Raw genomic sequence first — 17,769 nt, forward strand, 5'->3', positions numbered from 1 at the left:
GAAATCCTACAGTTAATGAGAATAAATACTGGTAAAGAAATGCCTTGGTGAAAATAGTCCCCTAACTTAAATATACTTTTATTGTCACCTGGAGTCTTGGGCAGCTTAATGAGGGTTAACAGTAGTCACTACAGGAAACGAGTATTGGGTAAGAAGGTAAACAAAGTCTTACAGTCTTTGGGAAAGGAAGAGGAACAACAGATGACAGAAGCCAGAGATCAGGCCAATAGCATCTGGCCTGCTAACCTAGTATGAGTCAGCCTGCCACTTTCTGTACCCAGTGGCACACATGGCAGCAACTTGGCTAGCATCACATTCATGTCCTTTTGTTTCCCTAGCCAAATGGACTACCAGAGGTGACTTAATGCACAAGTCCAAATGAAGAATTGCTGCTACCTCCTGCTGCAAAATAATTCCCTGTTGGGGTGCGCTTAGTGCCAGCAAAGGAGAAAGGTCTTTTCTCCATTTTCATTCCACTTACCTCGGCACCTGGCTCTGGACACCACTATGGCAGCAGGTCATGCTTGGGGAGCTGTGATTTGGACAAGGAGGGACTGTGCATGGTGAGATGAACGAGGTTTTGCAGCTGGATAGTGAATACTGGCAAGGGGTTTGTTGATAGAGCCATGGTGAATGTGTGTTGTGAATTTGATGATGGGCAGGATGGGGACAAGGCACGGTGTAGAGGGAAGTTGTGAAACTTGAAATGGATGCTACATGGCCAGGGGCTGTCTTCATGGAGTTTGTGAAATCAGAAGTGCCTGAGGTGTGGTGAGGGACTGTGCTGAAAGATCGTATGAAGTGGCAGGTAATACTGTGGGTGCTAAGCTGTGTTGAAAGACCTTGTGACATCAGAAGCGGGCATCGTGTTTTGAAGGGTAACACTAGGAGAGGTTGCAGAATTGTGGCTGCTGAGGTGTCATAAGGCTGGCTACCGAGTTCAAGGAGACCCTACAGTAGAACAGGTTCTGTGAAGTAGTAGGGGACAATGTATGGTGACAGCTTCTGTTGGGAGAGGTTTTGAGGTCAGAAGAGGACACTCGGTAGTGAGGAATGTGCTAGGGGAGGTTCTGCAGTGACAGTGGACCCTTGGGAAATGAGAAGCTGTGTTGAGGGAGGTTGTGAAATCAGCAGCAGGCATTAGGGAAGAGGACTGACAATTTCTCAATCTGTGTGACCCTGAGCAGCAGTAGAGCATCTTCTGCAAGGTCTGTGAAACTAGAGCTGCTCATGAATGCAGCTGGGAAGCAAAGCATCAGTGCAAGAGTCAAGCTATAACTTTGGACAGACAGTTCTTGTGTTGTTTATATTGCGAGACTGTCTGAAGAAGGGAGAAGTAGTGAAAAAGCATTTCCTAAGCCATGACAGTGACAGGTTCTGTGCTGGGAGGAAAGGGGGAAGTGGTTGGAATCTAAGTGACCACATACAACAAACTAGATCCTTCCTCAAGAGAGTGACTGGCTGTTTCTCCAGATGTCACATTGAAATGACCGTGGCTTTTTTAACAGTGTCTAAATAGCCCAGCACCAGGATTTGATTTTACAGCACAAGGATTTTGTCTGGACCATCAGTCACAGAATTCAGGTGACAATTTTCACCAGCAGATCCACACCAGGCAGTTGCTGCAAATAGTCCCTGAAATACCAAGGAACCCACAAGAAGGTGAGAAAGTCCTGGATGGCTGCAACGATCTTTGCCATTGCCCTCTGTCTCTTGCTTTCTGCCATGATTTTGGAGAGATGGTGAGGGGAAGGGAGGAGAAAAAAGAACGGGGGGAAAGGAGCTCCAATATTTTCCTTTCCTGCTGGTTAGAAATTGGCTATAGCTGCACAATTGTCTTGATCATCTTCAAGATAAGGAGATCTTCATTCTAGGGATCTTTTTTCCAAGAACAAATGCTATTGCATTGCCCTAACTGCCCATCTGTCATAGAAGGTGGCATTCTTCAGAGATCAAACACTAGCAGTTTTGGTCTTAGATGATCAATTAAGATCAGCTGAGAAAGCACAACAGCATAACTCTGTGTCCAGACAAGGAGATGTCTTTGTGGTGTCAAGTTTGTTCAGACTAACAGCTGCCACAAGAACTATACTGTGCTCAGCATGTAAACCACAGGAAGGATGTTTAATCTCAAGGGAAAGAAAGACCAGCTAGACTGCTGCTATTTGATGCAGGCTTTCATTAATTAGTTTCATTAAGGAAGTAGACTCAGGTTTTGAATATGCTTTGGAGACAGGAGACCAATCTTACCAAAGCCTTATAATAGATATATGAGAACCGTGAGTGACTTTTTCAGCATGCTTTTGCACGGTCTATAGAAGAAACCATAGGATGGTTACTTCACTTGCATTATATGGAATGCAAAGTTTTTGATGATTCGGCATATCTCCACAGGGCGTCCATTACAACCAGTATGACACTACGTGACAGTACACTATCAATGGCCCAGGCTGATGCTATTTAACATTATGAAATCTGATTGAAATGCTTTAGCTAGAAACGTAATCACCTGATGTTCCCTAAATGGCCAATGGAGAGAGAGGCACCTCCAGAGGATGACCCACATTTCAGGTGGGGTGAATTGCCTTGTGGAGATGATGGCAGCAGGGAGGTAAAACAACCACTTTCTTAATGTGAGCACCTGGTGAGAAGGTTGGAGTGGGCAAAGGCAGAGGCAGGTGCCACTCAAATAGTTGTGTCCTCTTTAAATCAGTTGGCAAATTGCTTCAGGTCACATAGAGAGGTTGTGGCAGAGGAGTGTGCTGCAACTGGATTCTCCAAAGGGTGGGTAACCACTAACCATCGGCTCTTCCTTTCTCCTCACAGCAGACTTGGTTCACAGAATTAGCAACTGCTTCAGGTACTTTCTACTGTGGATCAAGGTCTGATAATTTTTCATTGTGGGAGATCTGCTGCCACCCCACAACCAGATGGAGAGGAAGTGGACACAGTCATAAGGCCATATATTTTCAATGGGCTTGCTACAGATGTTCAGGGAGCAGGTAGCCTTGTGAGTGCTGTTGGGCAAGCAGTAAGCTACTCTACTAAGATAAAGAAACAGAAGGTGAGTTTGGACTCAGATGTTACATGCAGGACTTACCTGCCTGTTCTGAAACAAACTGTGCTACAACAGACATTCCTTGCTTTCTGAAAGAGACAATGCTTTTTATTTCCCTTAGTCCGTTTCAGAAGTACATACTTAAATTCTTTCTCGGATCTAACAGGCTCTAAAGGCTTGATGTTAGAAACACTCGAGGTCTCATAATGGCTGAGGATGGAATCTTCTGCTCCCTACAAAAGAGTATGCTGCAGTGCCAGAAGTTCCCTGGGTTCAGTCAACCCTAAAAGACACATCCTGCAAGCTGTGGTGATGACATTAAGGGTGCAATTCACCTCACCTGTCTTTAGCCATCCAGATGTTAAGCCTCTAGATGAAGCTAGCACCATGGGATGTGTCTGCAGTCAGCAGAGAAAGACAGGCAGCTGACTGTGCACACCTAAGACACCTGTCTTAGGGCCAAAATATTACCCTTGCAGGTGCTCCTAAACCTCCATTAATTCTAATGGTAGCTTTAAAAGCTAAGTGCAATGAGACGTTTGTATTCTTAATGGACAAAGTTAGGTGCAATGGTTCCACTCGGATTCTCAACCAAGCACTGCCGGTGTATATGCCTGTCACAGACTCATGCGGCAAAATTATCCCCACTGCCCCGGCTATCAGCTGGACGAGGAGATTACCTGCATAGTCTTTCCGTGTAGCACTGGAGACAGGGTGGGTTGTTGAGACGAAACAATAATGTTTCAATTTGTCACATTTCACCCGTTCAGGTAGTCTGTCTCCCCACTTGCTGTGGCTTTTGACAAAGGGGTAAGGAACTATTCGTGTCGGTTAGATTATCCCATGATTCACCTCTTCACCACTGTCCTTATTTTGACTTGTTTCTCTCTTCTTTTTGACTATCTCCTGCTGTCTTTCATGGCACTTCTCTATCTTGTCATGTCCAAATTAACAGCTGGCAGGGCGAGTAGGAAAGAGTCACACAGTTTGACCTCATGGGACAAAAATGGAGTGAATTTTATTTCTGGACCTTTGGTTTTGGAGGTTTTTTTGGGGGGCAAGATTCTCATTCAAATCCCAGTATCATGGGGGAGGGAGCAGGGTGAATTGACAGAACGGTGTGAAACAGTTATTTAAGCCATAATTCCAATGTCATGTGAGGGTCAGACACTTTCTCCTACACATGCTTCCTAAAACTTCTGAGAAAGAAATTAGTAAGGCCTGACTCTGTCAGACTGAATTATTATCTACACATAAGGCTCCAGAGGCCAAACCAATCACATTAAACTACATTTCATCAAAATAGAAATCAGTCATCAACATAAAAAACTACCAGCTATATGACTACTCGATGATGTTTTCTGGGAGTATGGATAGGAAAAACTCGGTCTGATTTAAAGCTGCCTAAATTTGTATGTTGACTATCTACAACTTTCATACACTTTTGACAATATTCATCTCACCTAATCCTAGCTATATGAAGCAAAGACAATTATATCTGGGCTAATATCCCTGGGTTCTCTTTTTATTAAGACAAGAAAATGAGGAACTTTTTGGGTATGATCAATCTGAGCTAACATTGCTTTATTTTAGCCTACTTGTTTCCCACCACTGGCTGTAAAAGGAGCCTCAAGAAATAAGTTCAAAAAGAGACACATACATTGTAATCTAGCTTTTCCTACATGCCACACACAATTTGGCCTCAGATACGGTGTTTTAAATGACACATAGAAGCTCTGGGCTCCAAGTCCAAACACAGCAATCCTTCCCTGAATCTACCTCTGGCTACAAAGAGCTGGAAAGGCATTGCAAACACCACCAGATGATCAGGAGAGAAAGTCACATGAGCTACCACCTCTGTGCTCTCTGCTTACAGGTCTGTGTGGAATCAGAGACAGTGACAGATCAGTACTTCACAGTGAAGCCCTCATTATGAGTGCTAAAACTACATCAACCTTCCTTCCAAATACAACCAGCCTGGCTGAAGGGGCTAATTACAGTGGGACTGTGCAAAAGGCAGAGCCGTCATAGGCTCTCCTCAAGTTCATGGAGAGCTTCTGCCTCATCAGCTCTGCCTCTGGCATGGTGGGAAATGGCACGGTCCTTTGGTACCTCAGCTTCCGCATCCGGAGGAACCGCTTCACTGTCTACATCCTGAATGTGGCTGCCGCTGACTTTGGCTACCTGCTCTGCATTGCCATCGAAACAGTTCAGTACCTGATGCACTTCAATGTGGGAGTGCAGTTTGGGATATTCCTCTTCCTGGATCTTTTCACGTACGGGACTGGCTTGTATCTCCTGACAGCCATCAGCATTGAGAGGTGCCTGTCTGTCCTCTGTCCCATCTGGTGCCGAAGCCATCGCCCAAAGCACTTCTCCGGCATCATCTCCGGCCTGCTCTGGAGCCTCTCGCTGCTGCTGAACATGCTGGGGTAAGTTTCTAGCACTGTTCGCCCCTCCAGCAACTGCCACATACTCCTCATCACCATTGGAGTCCTGGACTTCCTCTTCTGCACGCCCCTCATGCTGGTATTCAGCCTCACCCTCTTCCTCAAAGGCAAGTGCAGCTCCCAGCACCTCCAAACAGTCAGGCTCCTCACCGTGATTATGCTCACCATCCTCTTCTTCCTCATTTTTGCTGTTCTGCTGAGCATCCTGATCCTCTTTGACTTCTGGGGCTATAAATTTCTCTACTCCCCAGAGATTGGTTTTGTACTGTCCTGCATCAATAGCAGCCTCAGTCCAGCTCTTTACTTCATCGTGGGCAGCTACAGGGATTGGAGGATTCGGCTCACCCTCAGGCTGGCCTTCCAGAGGGCCTTTAAAGATTCAGCAGATGACAAAGATGAATGGGAAAGCCACAAAACAATAACTATGCCCTCTTAAATTCATCCCTTCTTTTGCCTGAACCCCTTCTGCACTGGAGACAAAAGGAAAGAGAGAGGAAGACTATGAAGATTCCTTTAAACCATTGGACTCTAGAAATCGGGGCGGGGGGGAAGTGAACATAAGGCTTTAATTTAGGGTTATCCCAAGCCATGTTGCTAGTCCGCTACATTAAGCCCATATTCAAATGCCCTTTGTTCATTTAGACTCCTGCACAACATGGCATGAGAAGCAGGCTGCATAGCTTTCTAACTCTGCTTACTGTCACTGTCCTTGGGTGCTAAATTTATTAAACACCATCTTGAAATGTATCAGCCTGGTCTTTGTTTGCTTCTTGCTTTCAGCCTTCACGTTAACTGAGAGCAAAAATCTCAGCTCCTTCTCCATCAACTTTCTTGCTCCTAAAGCCATTGCATAGACCACATATTGTCAAAAGTGTCTGGTCAAAAATAATTTCAAAAACAATTATTTTTGGCAATAAACCATATAAGGGATCTCTCCCCACCCCTTAACATTCAATTTTTTGTTAAAAAAAAAAAACAACAACAGTTTTTCTAAAAGAATCGTGGAAGAAAGAATGACCGCAATGTATTGAAGGAAGGGAGAGCTATATGGGGATGTATGTTCTCCTCTGCTTGAGGTGTCTGCCTGGATGCTGTCCCTGCTTACCAGAAGGAACAGGCCAACCTCCCTCCAGCCACAAACTGAAAGCTCTCCCTGAAAAAGGAAGAGATGCAGGGTGCAGGCTGTGGAAATACAAATGAGAAAAGGGATGTGAGTGTGTCAGAGTTCAAAGGAAGGAATCCTAAGGGAATAACGAAGAGAGTCCCCCTGCTGCCACAAAACTCCCACCATCTGTGGGGCACAGGACTGTGTAGGAAGTTCCTCCGGGCAGAGAGAAGGGAAGACTGACAAATTCCCATCCCAAAGAAGCCACTAGAGGTAGGAGAGAACTTGGCTAGCCCTGACCTTGCAAAGGAGGTAGCAGGAGGTGCAGTGGGTCGACCACCTGATTTGCTGGGAAAGGTTGCTGGGTAGAGCCAAGCCCCCTTGCAGGCCAGAAGCACTCCTGTAAAACAGCAGCAAGCTGGGGAGGCAGTGAGGCTCTATCAGACACACAAGAGCCTGCGGGGGCAGCGAAGGAAGGCACACAGCAGGCGGTCCCCTTTCTCCTGGAGTCTGCTCCAAAGACCTGCGAGGGCCCTGTGAAAACCTGGCCAGAAGTAATCCAGAACATCTTCTGGAGGATCACAGGGAGAATACAGGCAGGATCGACCTGTCAAGGACATCATCTCACTCTGAGCATGACTCTCAAGTAGTGTGACACATCCCTGCAGTGAAACGGGCTGATAGGGTTAATGCAAGAAATTCAGCCAAATAGAGAGCTGGGGCCAAAGCTGACTGCATGGTCTCTTGTACACTTTCCATGTCATCCGTCATGTCAGAGGTTATCTCCAACAGGCCATTCACTCTCTTTCTTCTTAAAAGAACAGATGTGATCTGAGAGGGGAAGTAATATGCTAATACTACTTAAGATGACACGATTACGCGAAACTTAAAAGTACAGATACTATTTTTCTGCTTTTCCCGTTCAGCTTAGTAAAGGGCAAGTACATCTGCCCTGGCAGTTAACTGGTCAGGAATCTGGACTGTTATGAGCTGCTGCTTATCCCCTCCTGGGGATTTTTATCAGTTGTGTAAGGATACAAGGATATGGAAGAGCAGGGAGGAGAGTGCTGGAGGGTGAGGGAGGGAGAGAGGCAGTGGAGCAGTAAACACAGAAGGAAGCAGAGATTTGGGCCAGCAGTCCTTCACATTTTTCCCCAAGAAACCCTGCAGTCTGTATTGCATCCTTATGGAAACTGGCCTAAAGCGGATTGGCCACACACTCCCTATATATGTATATATATATCTCAAGAACTCATCGTAATTCTTACTGGAAGGTTGCTGTTGGCTACCCGCATTCAGAATGCCCTTTCCAGGAAAAGCAGCCAAATCCTATCAGGGGTTATCCTTTCTAGGCTGTGCAAGGTTGGACACCAACAACCTTACATTTTCTGAACACTAGATGGTTTCCGAGCTCATCAGGATTACCGTTCTTTTGAAACTGATCTCTAACAGGAAATAGCCTGCTAAAGACCATATCTCAGGAGAGAGATACTATTAAAAACCATTTTTACCTGTTGTAGACAGAGTGCAGTCCAAACACATTTGTTAGCATGAAAATTAGAACCCTTGTACAAATTATACATATGCAAAGAGGAATTAGGGACACATTTGTCCAACAATTTTAAAAAGAACTGATGCTTTTTGTCATGTTCTGACATAGTGAATCGATCCCTGCAGCTCAAACCTGTCTCTGTCAGAGGCAAGGACTCCTTACAAAGCTTTCCTTGCTGGTGTTTCTGTCCCTGCTTTTCCCCTTCCTCTCCCATCCCTTAAGCAACCTTGTCACTTGGAAAGCTAGTATTTCCCAGCTGCATGATAGCTGGAATTTGTCCCCTCAACATCCCTCAGGACTTTTCATGAAGAGGTCGCTCTACACCAGCTCAAACTGAAGGAGAATTGAGCTCACAAAGTCTGGTTTTGTCTGAACATGGAGCAAGTTTCAGGGCATTCAGCCATGCTCTTGACTTCTAATCCTCTCTGTGTAGAGGAAATGACTCATGGAAAGAAAGTTCAGAAGACAAACAGGGCAAAAAAAAAAAAAAAAAATTTAGCTGACAGAGATTCCTATTTTGTATAGATTGTTTCTGTCCTGGTAATCAGATGAATATTAGCACCCACTTAATTGTGAGATTTGGTGGTGGTGGTGGTGGTGTTCTCTGCTCTTCATGGATCTCATGCATATTTGGTAATATATTTTCTCCATCTGAAAATCCATCTGATTTTCTCAGTCCATTTTGCATTTTCTGGAGCTGCCTTAGGATGTGTTTCCGTTATAGCTGTGCTTTGCATTAGAGTAGCAACATATGCATCACCCATTTTGTGGGATGTTCCTGACAAAGAAAAGGGATCTGAGAAGAATCGAGAATACCCATCGTACAATGTGTGGCGGAGGGAATACTATTAAAACTACTGTCAAAGAGAATCCTAAATATAAGGCAAATCATACTGAAAAGAAATAAAGGGAAAACAAAAGGAAAAGGAAATGGTGACTGGACCAGGGAAATACTTTTTTATGTAAGACACAGGAAAAATCTTTGCTGAAAGCTTCAGTGTGGGCTGAAAAAGGACAAACAAAAAGCCAAGGTTATTTGAGAAGAGCTAACTCCAGCCGTGCTGGTCTGGTACTGCACAGCTGCACTTGCTCTTTGGCAAGGGAATAACATGTCCTGCAGTGATTTCAGAGGGAGCAGGACCAGTCCCTATGTGATTCAATGAACTACATATGAGGATTTAGCATGCTTGGCCTATTCCCCTGCAGCTGGCCTGCCCAAGTGGATCTTTTGTCATGCAAACAACTTATAGCATCCCCGTTACCCAATTCCACCCTGTAACATGTTTGATCTGGGTCCCAAGATGGCTCTTCATGTTCCACCTTTACCATATCGGCCTCAGTCCATCCTGTGCTTAATAAACTCCAGGCCTCAAGTGCTCCTCCCGTGCCATGCTCCTGACCTCATCAGACATTTGTGCTTGGGTAAACACCTGGCTGTTGGTCACAGCTTCTTACGGCTGCCTTGGTCCACACAAGAGCAAGGCTTTCATGTGAACTGCGTTTGTGTGAGCTCCAGCAAGGTGCAGAGGTATTACCTAAACCTACACATTCCCCCCGAGACTATCACAAGACACAGCAACACTTCTACTAGTTATGGTCATTTTCCCTTCTCTCGTATTGTTCAAGAAAACGTCATTTAGAGATAAAATAAATGTAAAGTATTTAGGGTGGGAAGGATTTATCTTTAGTCTTGGTAAAAGCTAAGGGTAGGATTTAGGTCACCGGACTTTGGGTCCTCACAGTGTAGGTGTGCCAGGTGCCTAGGATCCCACTGCAACCACGGAGATCCAGGAAATGCAGTCAGCGGAGCCGAAAGAACAACTGGATATAGAAGGAGAACAGCAGAGAGGTCTCATGGTTTCTAGTGAAATCTCTGCTAAAGCAATATTATAATCAACTGTCAAAGGGCTTCTCCAAACTTTGTTAACTGACATGAAATGGCTTCAGGAATATTGCTACTCTGTAGAATTAAAACAAACAAAAAAGAGAAGTTTTGACCCCTGTTAGTTCTTTGAACTAGTGGGATAGCTCGCATGACTGGAATGCTGTCATGGATGGCTACGTGCTTTTTAGGAAAGACAGGCCAGGACAGCGAGGTGGTGGAGTTGCTCTTTATGTGAGAGAGCAACTGGAATGTATTGAGCTGTGCCTAGGGGTGGATGAAGAGCGAGTCGAGAGCTTATGGGTAAGGATTAAAGGGCAGGCTAGCATGGGTGACACTGCTGTGGGTGTTTACTACAGGCCACCTGATCAGGATGAGGAAGTCGATGAGGCCTTCTACAGACAGCTGGAAGTAGCCTCACGAACCCAGGCCCTGGTTCTCATAGGGGACTTCAACCACCCCGATATCTGCTGGAAAGACAACACAGCTAGGCACAAACAGTCCCGGAGGTTCCTGCAGAGCATTGGTGACAACTTCCTGACACAGGTGGTGGAGGAGCCAACAAGGAGAGGTGTGCTGCTGGAGCTCGTACTAACAAACAAAGAAGGACTGGTGGAAGATGTGAAGGTTGGGGGCTGCCTTGGCTGCAGTGACCATGAGATGGTGGAGTTCAGGATCCTGCGAGGAGGAGGCAGGGCACTAAGTAGGATCGCAACCCTGGACTTCAGGAGAGCAAACTTTGTCCTCTTCAGGGACCTACTTGGAGGAATCCCATGGGTGAGGGCCCTGGAAGGAAGGAGTGTTCAAGAGAGTTGGTTAATATTCAAATATCACTTCCTCCAGGCTCAAGAGCAGTGCATCCCTATGAGTAGGAAGTCAAGCAAAGGGGGCAGGAGACCTGCATGGATGAGCAAGGAGTTCCTGGCAAAACTCAACCAGAAGGAGGAAGTCTACAGAAAGTGGAAAGGGGGACAGGCCACTTGGGAGGAATACAGGAACATTGTCAGAGTATGCAGGGATGCAACGAGGAAGGCTAAGGCCCGTTTGGAATTACGTCTGGCGAGAGATGTCAAGGACAACAAGAAGGGCTTCTTCAAATACATCAGTAGCAAGAAGAAGACTAGGGAAAATGTGGGCCCTTTGCTGAATGGGGTGGGTGCCCTGGTGACGAAGGATGCAGAGAAGGCAGAGTTACTGAATGCCGCCTTTGCTTCAGTCTTTCCTGCTCAGGCCAGCCCTCAGGAACCCCAGACCCTGGAGGCAAGAGAGAAAGTCTGGAGAAAGGAAGACTTTCCCTTGGTGGAGGAGGATCGGGTTAGAGATCATTTAAGCAAACCTGACACCCACAGATCCATGGGCCCCGATGGGATGCACCCACGAGTGCTGAGGGAGGAGGTGGATGTCATTGCTAAGCCACTCTCCATCATCTTTGAAAGGTCTTGGAGAACAGGAGAGGTGCCTGAAGACCGGAAGCAAGCCAGTGTCACCCCAGTTTTCAAAAAGGGCAAGAAGGAGGACTCAGGCAACTACAGGCCAGTCAGCCTCACCTGCATCCCTGGAAAGGTGATGGAGCAGCTCATCCTGGAGGCCGTCTCCAAGCATGTGGAGGACAAGAAGGTGATCAGGAGTAGTCAGCATGGCTTCACCAAGGGGAAATCATGCTTAACCAATCTGATAGCCTTCTACAATGGGATGACTGGCTGGGTAGATGAGGGGAGAGCAGTGGATGTTGTCTCCCTTGACTTGAGGAAGGCTTTCGACACTGTCTCCCATAGCATCCTCATAGACAGGCTCAGGAAGTGTGGGTTAGATGAGCGGACAGTGAGGTGGATTGAGAACTGGCTGAATGGCAGAGCTCAGAGGGTTGTGATCAGTGGCACAGAGTCTAGTTGGAGGCCTGTAGCTAGCGGTGTCCCCCAGGGGTCAGGACTGGCTCCAGTCTTGTTCAACTTCTTCATCAGTGACCTGGATGAAGGGACAGAGTGCACCCTCAGCAAGTTTGCTGAGGATACAAAACTGGGAGGAGTGGCGGATACCCCAGAGGGCTGTGCTGCCATTCAGAGAGACCTGGACAGGCTGGAGAGGTGGGCGGAGAGGAACCTCCTGAAGCTCAACAAAGGCAAGTGCAGGGTCCTGCACCTGGGGAGGAATAACGCCATGCACCAGTACAGGTTGGGGGTTGACCTGCTGGAAAGCAGCTCTGCTGAGAAGGACCTGGGAGTGCTGAAGGACACCAAGGTAAGCATGAGGCAGCAATGTGCCCTTGTGGCCAAGAAGGCCAATGGTATCCTGGGGTGCATCAGGAAGAGTGTTGCCAGCAGGCCGAGGGAGGTGATTCTCCCCCTCTACTCAGCCCTGCTGAGGCCACATCTGGAGTACTGTGTCCAGTTCTGGGCTCCCCAGTACAAGAGGGATGTGGCACTACTGGAGCAAGTGCAGCGAAGGGCTACCAAGATGATTAGGGGACTGGAGCATCTCTCTTATGAGGAAAGGCTGAGAGAGCTGGGCCTGTTTAGCTTGGAGAAGAGAAGGCTGAGAGGAGATCTTAATAATGTGTACAAGTATCTGAAGGGAGGGTATCAAGAAGATGGAGCCAGACTCTTTTCAGTGGTGCCCAGCAACATGACGCGAGGCAACGGGCACAAACTGAAACACAGACAGTTCCATCTGAACATGAGGAAAAACTTCTTCCCTATGAGGGTGACAGAGCACTGGAACAGGTTGCCCAGAGAGGTTGTGGAGTCTGCTTCTCTGGAGATATTCAAAAATCCGCCTGGGCGCGATCTTGGGCAACTGCTCTAGGTGACCCTGCTTGGGCAGGGGGTTGGACTAGATGATCTCCAGAGGTCCCTTCCAACCTCAACCATTCTGTGATTCTGTGAAATGGCTTCAGGAATACTGTTACCCCACAGAATTAAAATGAACAAAAAAGAAAAGTTTTGACCCCTGTTAGTTCTTTGAATGTTCTGGTGCAGACATTTTCCCTTCTTTCTCTGCTTTCAACTTAATTTCAAAAAATCAGATTTAGATCCATTCCTTTTAAATCCAGCCCTTCACTTGCTCACAAACTGTTTTAGTGTTAATTCGATCCACGCACCAGCCAACCCAGAAAGAGAGTAATGGAGACACAAAGGAGGGAAGGATTGAGGGCAGGAGCCAAAAAAACCAAAAAACAAATAGAAAGTCTGGAGAGCTGGATGGAGAGGCAGAGAAATGCCCTTTCAGCCCTGCAGCAACAGGCAAGTGCCAGTGCCAGGAAGAGAGGTGACCCTCCCAGCAGCTACTGGGAAGACAGTGAGATAAGGTGCTGTGGCTGGGAGCTGAAAGCTTTCTCAGAAGCACTAGGGTGAGAGGCCTTGCATGGCACTGCGTAAGGGGAGCGAGGCATCCCCAGTGTGGGGCGAGACGGTGGTGGGGAAGAGATTTGGCACAGGGACAGGAGGGTGGCTGATGGCTCAGCAGGAGCTGTGTGCTGCAGCCACATAGGGAAGGGAAAAGCTCCTTACAAGCACCTTTCTCTCCACTGCCTGTACAGGCAGCCTAGGGCAACTAACTCATCTGGAGATGGCCATCTTGGGCGAAAGCTGGGAGAGATGAGTTGAGACGTCCTCTGGGGACAGCGATGGAGAGGCTCAGGCTGTAGGTGAGGAATTGGTGCTCTTCTCTACACACACAGAAGCACCACGCATCACTCCAGGACCCCTGTGTGTTGACCAGAGCAGCCATGGCACCAGCTGAACGGTCCCCTAGGTGTTCAGACCTGAAAGATGTTTCTATACAAGCCCAAAATAGCCAGGATGAAACTCATGCCTGCTGAGAGTGGCCTCCCAGGAGCTGCCAGAATGCACTGGAGTCCTGCAGGCTTGGCCTCAAGTCAAAGTGAGGGAAGAGACTCCCTGTAAGGTTCAGGGTCCCAAAGACATGCCCAGCATCCTGGGTCGCTCTTCCTCCCCGCGCTCTGCATGCTCTGCATAGCCATGCTCTGTGCACCATGTCCCCTTCCACAAGGGGGGACCACGTAATGAGAAGAGGCACTGGCATGGTGTGCAGACAAGGATCGCTCTCACCCAGCTCCCTGGTCCCCAGCACAGCCCTGCTCGCAAGGGGCATGTCACCAGCTGAGCTGCTCCCACCGCAGTGGAGATGCCCTGGCTCTGCTGGGGGCTGAGCACTGCTGCCCACCTCCCCTCAGTCCCCTCTGCAGGCTGCCCCACCCTCCCACACCTCCTCGCCAGCAGGGATTTATACAGCAGTCTCTGCAGCAGTGTCTCTGGGCACTTGGCTTCCTTCTCCGCACGTTGCTTTCTCTGCAAACACTTGTCGGAAGGTGACTTTCCCAGAGCCATGGAGCCGGTGGTGACGGTTGCTCCTGAAGAGGAAGTAAATGACCAGGTTGGTGCTGCTGTCCCAGAGAGATGAGCCAGGGACCATCAAAAATGGGAATTTACCAATGTTTGGCATGCAATAGTAATGCTTTTTCACTACTTCTCCCTTCTTCAGACAGTCTCACGATATAAAGAACACAAGAACTGTCTGTCCAAAGTTATAGCTTGACTCTTGCACTGATGCTTTGCTTCCCAGCTGCATTCATGAGCAGCTCTAGTTTCACAGACCTTGCAGAAGATGCTCTACTGCTGCTCAGGGTCACACAGATTGAGAAATTGTCAGTCCTCTTCCCTAATGCCTGCTGCTGATTTCACAACCTCCCTCAACACAGCTTCTCATTTCCCAAGGGTCCACTGTCACTGCAGAACCTCCCCTAGCACATTCCTCACTACCGAGTGTCCTCTTCTGACCTCAAAACCTCTCCCAACAGAAGCTGTCACCATACATTGTCCCCTACTACTTCACAGAACCTGTTCTACTGTAGGGTCTCCTTGAACTCGGTAGCCAGCCTTATGACACCTCAGCAGCCACAATTCTGCAACCTCTCCTAGTGTTACCCTTCAAAACACGATGCCCGCTTCTGATGTCACAAGGTCTTTCAACACAGCTTAGCACCCACAGTATTACCTGCCACTTCATACGATCTTTCAGCACAGTCCCTCACCACACCTCAGGCACTTCTGATTTCACAAACTCCATGAAGACAGCCCCTGGCCATGTAGCATCCATTTCAAGTTTCACAACTTCCCTCTACACCGTGCCTTGTCCCCATCCTGCCCATCATCAAATTCACAACACACATTCACCATGGCTCTATCAACAAACCCCTTGCCAGTATTCACTATCCAGCTGCAAAACCTCGTTCATCTCACCATGCACAGTCCCTCCTTGTCCAAATCACAGCTCCCCAAGCATGACCTGCTGCCATAGTGGTGTCCAGAGCCAGGTGCCGAGGTAAGTGGAATGAAAATGGAGAAAAGACCTTTCTCCTTTGCTGGCACTAAGCACATCCCTACGGGGAATTATTTTGTAGCAGGAGGTAGCAGCAATTCTTCGTTTGGACTTGTGCATTAAGTCACCTCTGGTAGTCCATTTGGCTAGGGAAACAAAAGGACATGAATGTGATGCTAGCCAAGTTGCTGCCATGTGTGCCACTGGGTACAGAAAGTGGCAGGCTGACTCATACTAGGTTAGCAGGCCAGATGCTATTGGCCTGATCTCTGGCTTCTGTCATCTGTTGCTCCTCTTCCTTTCCCAAAGACTGTAAGACTTTGTTTACCTTCTTACCCAATACTCTTGTTTCCTGTAGTGACTACTGTTAACCCTCATTAAGCTGCCCAAGACTCCAGGCGACAGTAAAAGGACATTTAAGTTAGGGGGCTATTTTCACCAAGGCATTTCTTTACCAGTATTTATTCTCATTAACTGTAGGATTTCTGTTTTCACTGTGGAGATCGCTGGCATTCTGTGCAGAGGAGATGGAGACATTAACTATGTTGCTATCAGGCCATTCCACATTTCCAGAAATTTCAGCAAAACAAAGCAAAGGACAGTAGCTGAGACAATGTCTTTCCTGACATCCGTGAGGCATAAGCTACAAATACACAGTAGAGTTGAGAGAAACGATGAATTTGACTTGGGCCTTGGTTGAGATGATATGCTGATATAAATCAGCATGTCTATTTGTTTCGTTTGTTTCATTTCATAGGTTTACCTTTGACTGCAGCTGCTCGGGTTAAGAAAGATGGGGCCCATCATGACATTTGAGAGCTGTCCACCCTAAGTTATTTTGTTTAAAAGCTAGACGTCTATTTCAGACCTAATCGCATCCTAAAATCAGTTCTGAGGTAGATCAGATGCATCTGCCTCCAGAGACATTCATTTTTTTCCGCAGAAGAGCCTAGAGTGACTAAGTCAGGGTTAAATTTGCTGACTTCCACTGGCATTAAATAGGTGACTTCCTCCCTCTGTTTCCCAATTCGTATATGAAGGATTTTTTTGACTGACTTTGTAATTCACTGACCTCTGTTAAAACATGCAAATTCTTGCAAAGAGGCTTTATTCACTGGATTTCCAGTGATGAAATTTCTGGTGAGATAGGACTTGGAGGGTCATCAAGAGGTCACCCAGGACATCTTCTGTCCCTATCAAAACTTAATCATAACCACTCCTGAGAGAAATGAGCCCAAGCTGTCCTTAAAAGACTCCTGTGATAGGAATTCTTTACCATCCCTGGAGGATGGTGACTCTTCCTACAGCTTGAGGTTTCTTTCTTTTTTTCTTTAATGAAGATTTCTCTTTAAAATGTTTTTTTGGAATACACAGAAGTTAAAAAAGGAGAGAAAATATCTGGATTACAAATGGACTGTTTTAGCATTCACAATGCTAGGAAGCCAGAGCAGTGGACCTAATGGCCCTTTACACATGGGAAATCCATACAACTATCAGCTTGGAGTAAGGAAGAACTCCGAGAAGTGTTAACTGCATAGTTCCATGCATATGCTTGTCCAGTTGAATACTCAGCTACTCCTTTGACTGTTATTTCTTATGGAGAAACCCTGAAATGCCTTTGTGATATCATTATAAAAGCATTGACTGACAACTGTTTCTTTAAAATATATTTACTTAAACTTTTCAGTCAAGACAGAACTCATTCTCCTCCTTTGCCCCTTTCTTTCATGCCTTCCCTTCACTAAGCCTCCACCCCTCCCTCCTCCAGCCCCAAGAGCCCTTCAGGTGGAAGATTTCCTGCGAGAGGGTTAAAGGTTGGTACTTAAATGGTTTTCTTCTCAGCCCTGGGATATGAAAGCATCATTCAGCACACCCAGGTCACATCATCCACACAGCCTATTAAACCACTTCTCACACAGGCAGGAAACATCAAGATACACTTGTGACACACGAAAGCAAGTAATAAATTAGATGGGATTGGATTATACACTAACAGCCACCTCCTAAGCAAGTTTTGGAAGCTTTCCAGAAGCCATTCTATGTTCTTTAAAGGTGCTGTGCTCTAACACATTCATACCAGGAGAGACAGAAGTTGAGGAGATAAAGTTGTACAGCCCTTACACAAAAAATTAGATCTCTAAACACAGGCGAGGTAAGTTTTGCAGCTTCTCTACCTTCTCGCTTTGCTTCGCTTTGTTTGCTTTGCTTTGCTTTCCTCTTCCTTTTCCTTTCTTCTTGCACAAATGTGAAAATACAGAAAGGAACTTCCACTGAAGTTATCAACTGTCTCTAGTTATCTTTGGCTAGAATCATATACAGAGCTAGTTCTACAGCCGCAGATTCGATTGCTTCGATATTATTCTTTTGTTTCCCATAACCACCTGA

Source organism: Apteryx mantelli, chromosome 4 (assembly GCF_036417845.1).
Source record: "Apteryx mantelli isolate bAptMan1 chromosome 4, bAptMan1.hap1, whole genome shotgun sequence".
Lineage (NCBI taxonomy): Eukaryota > Metazoa > Chordata > Aves > Apterygiformes > Apterygidae > Apteryx > Apteryx mantelli.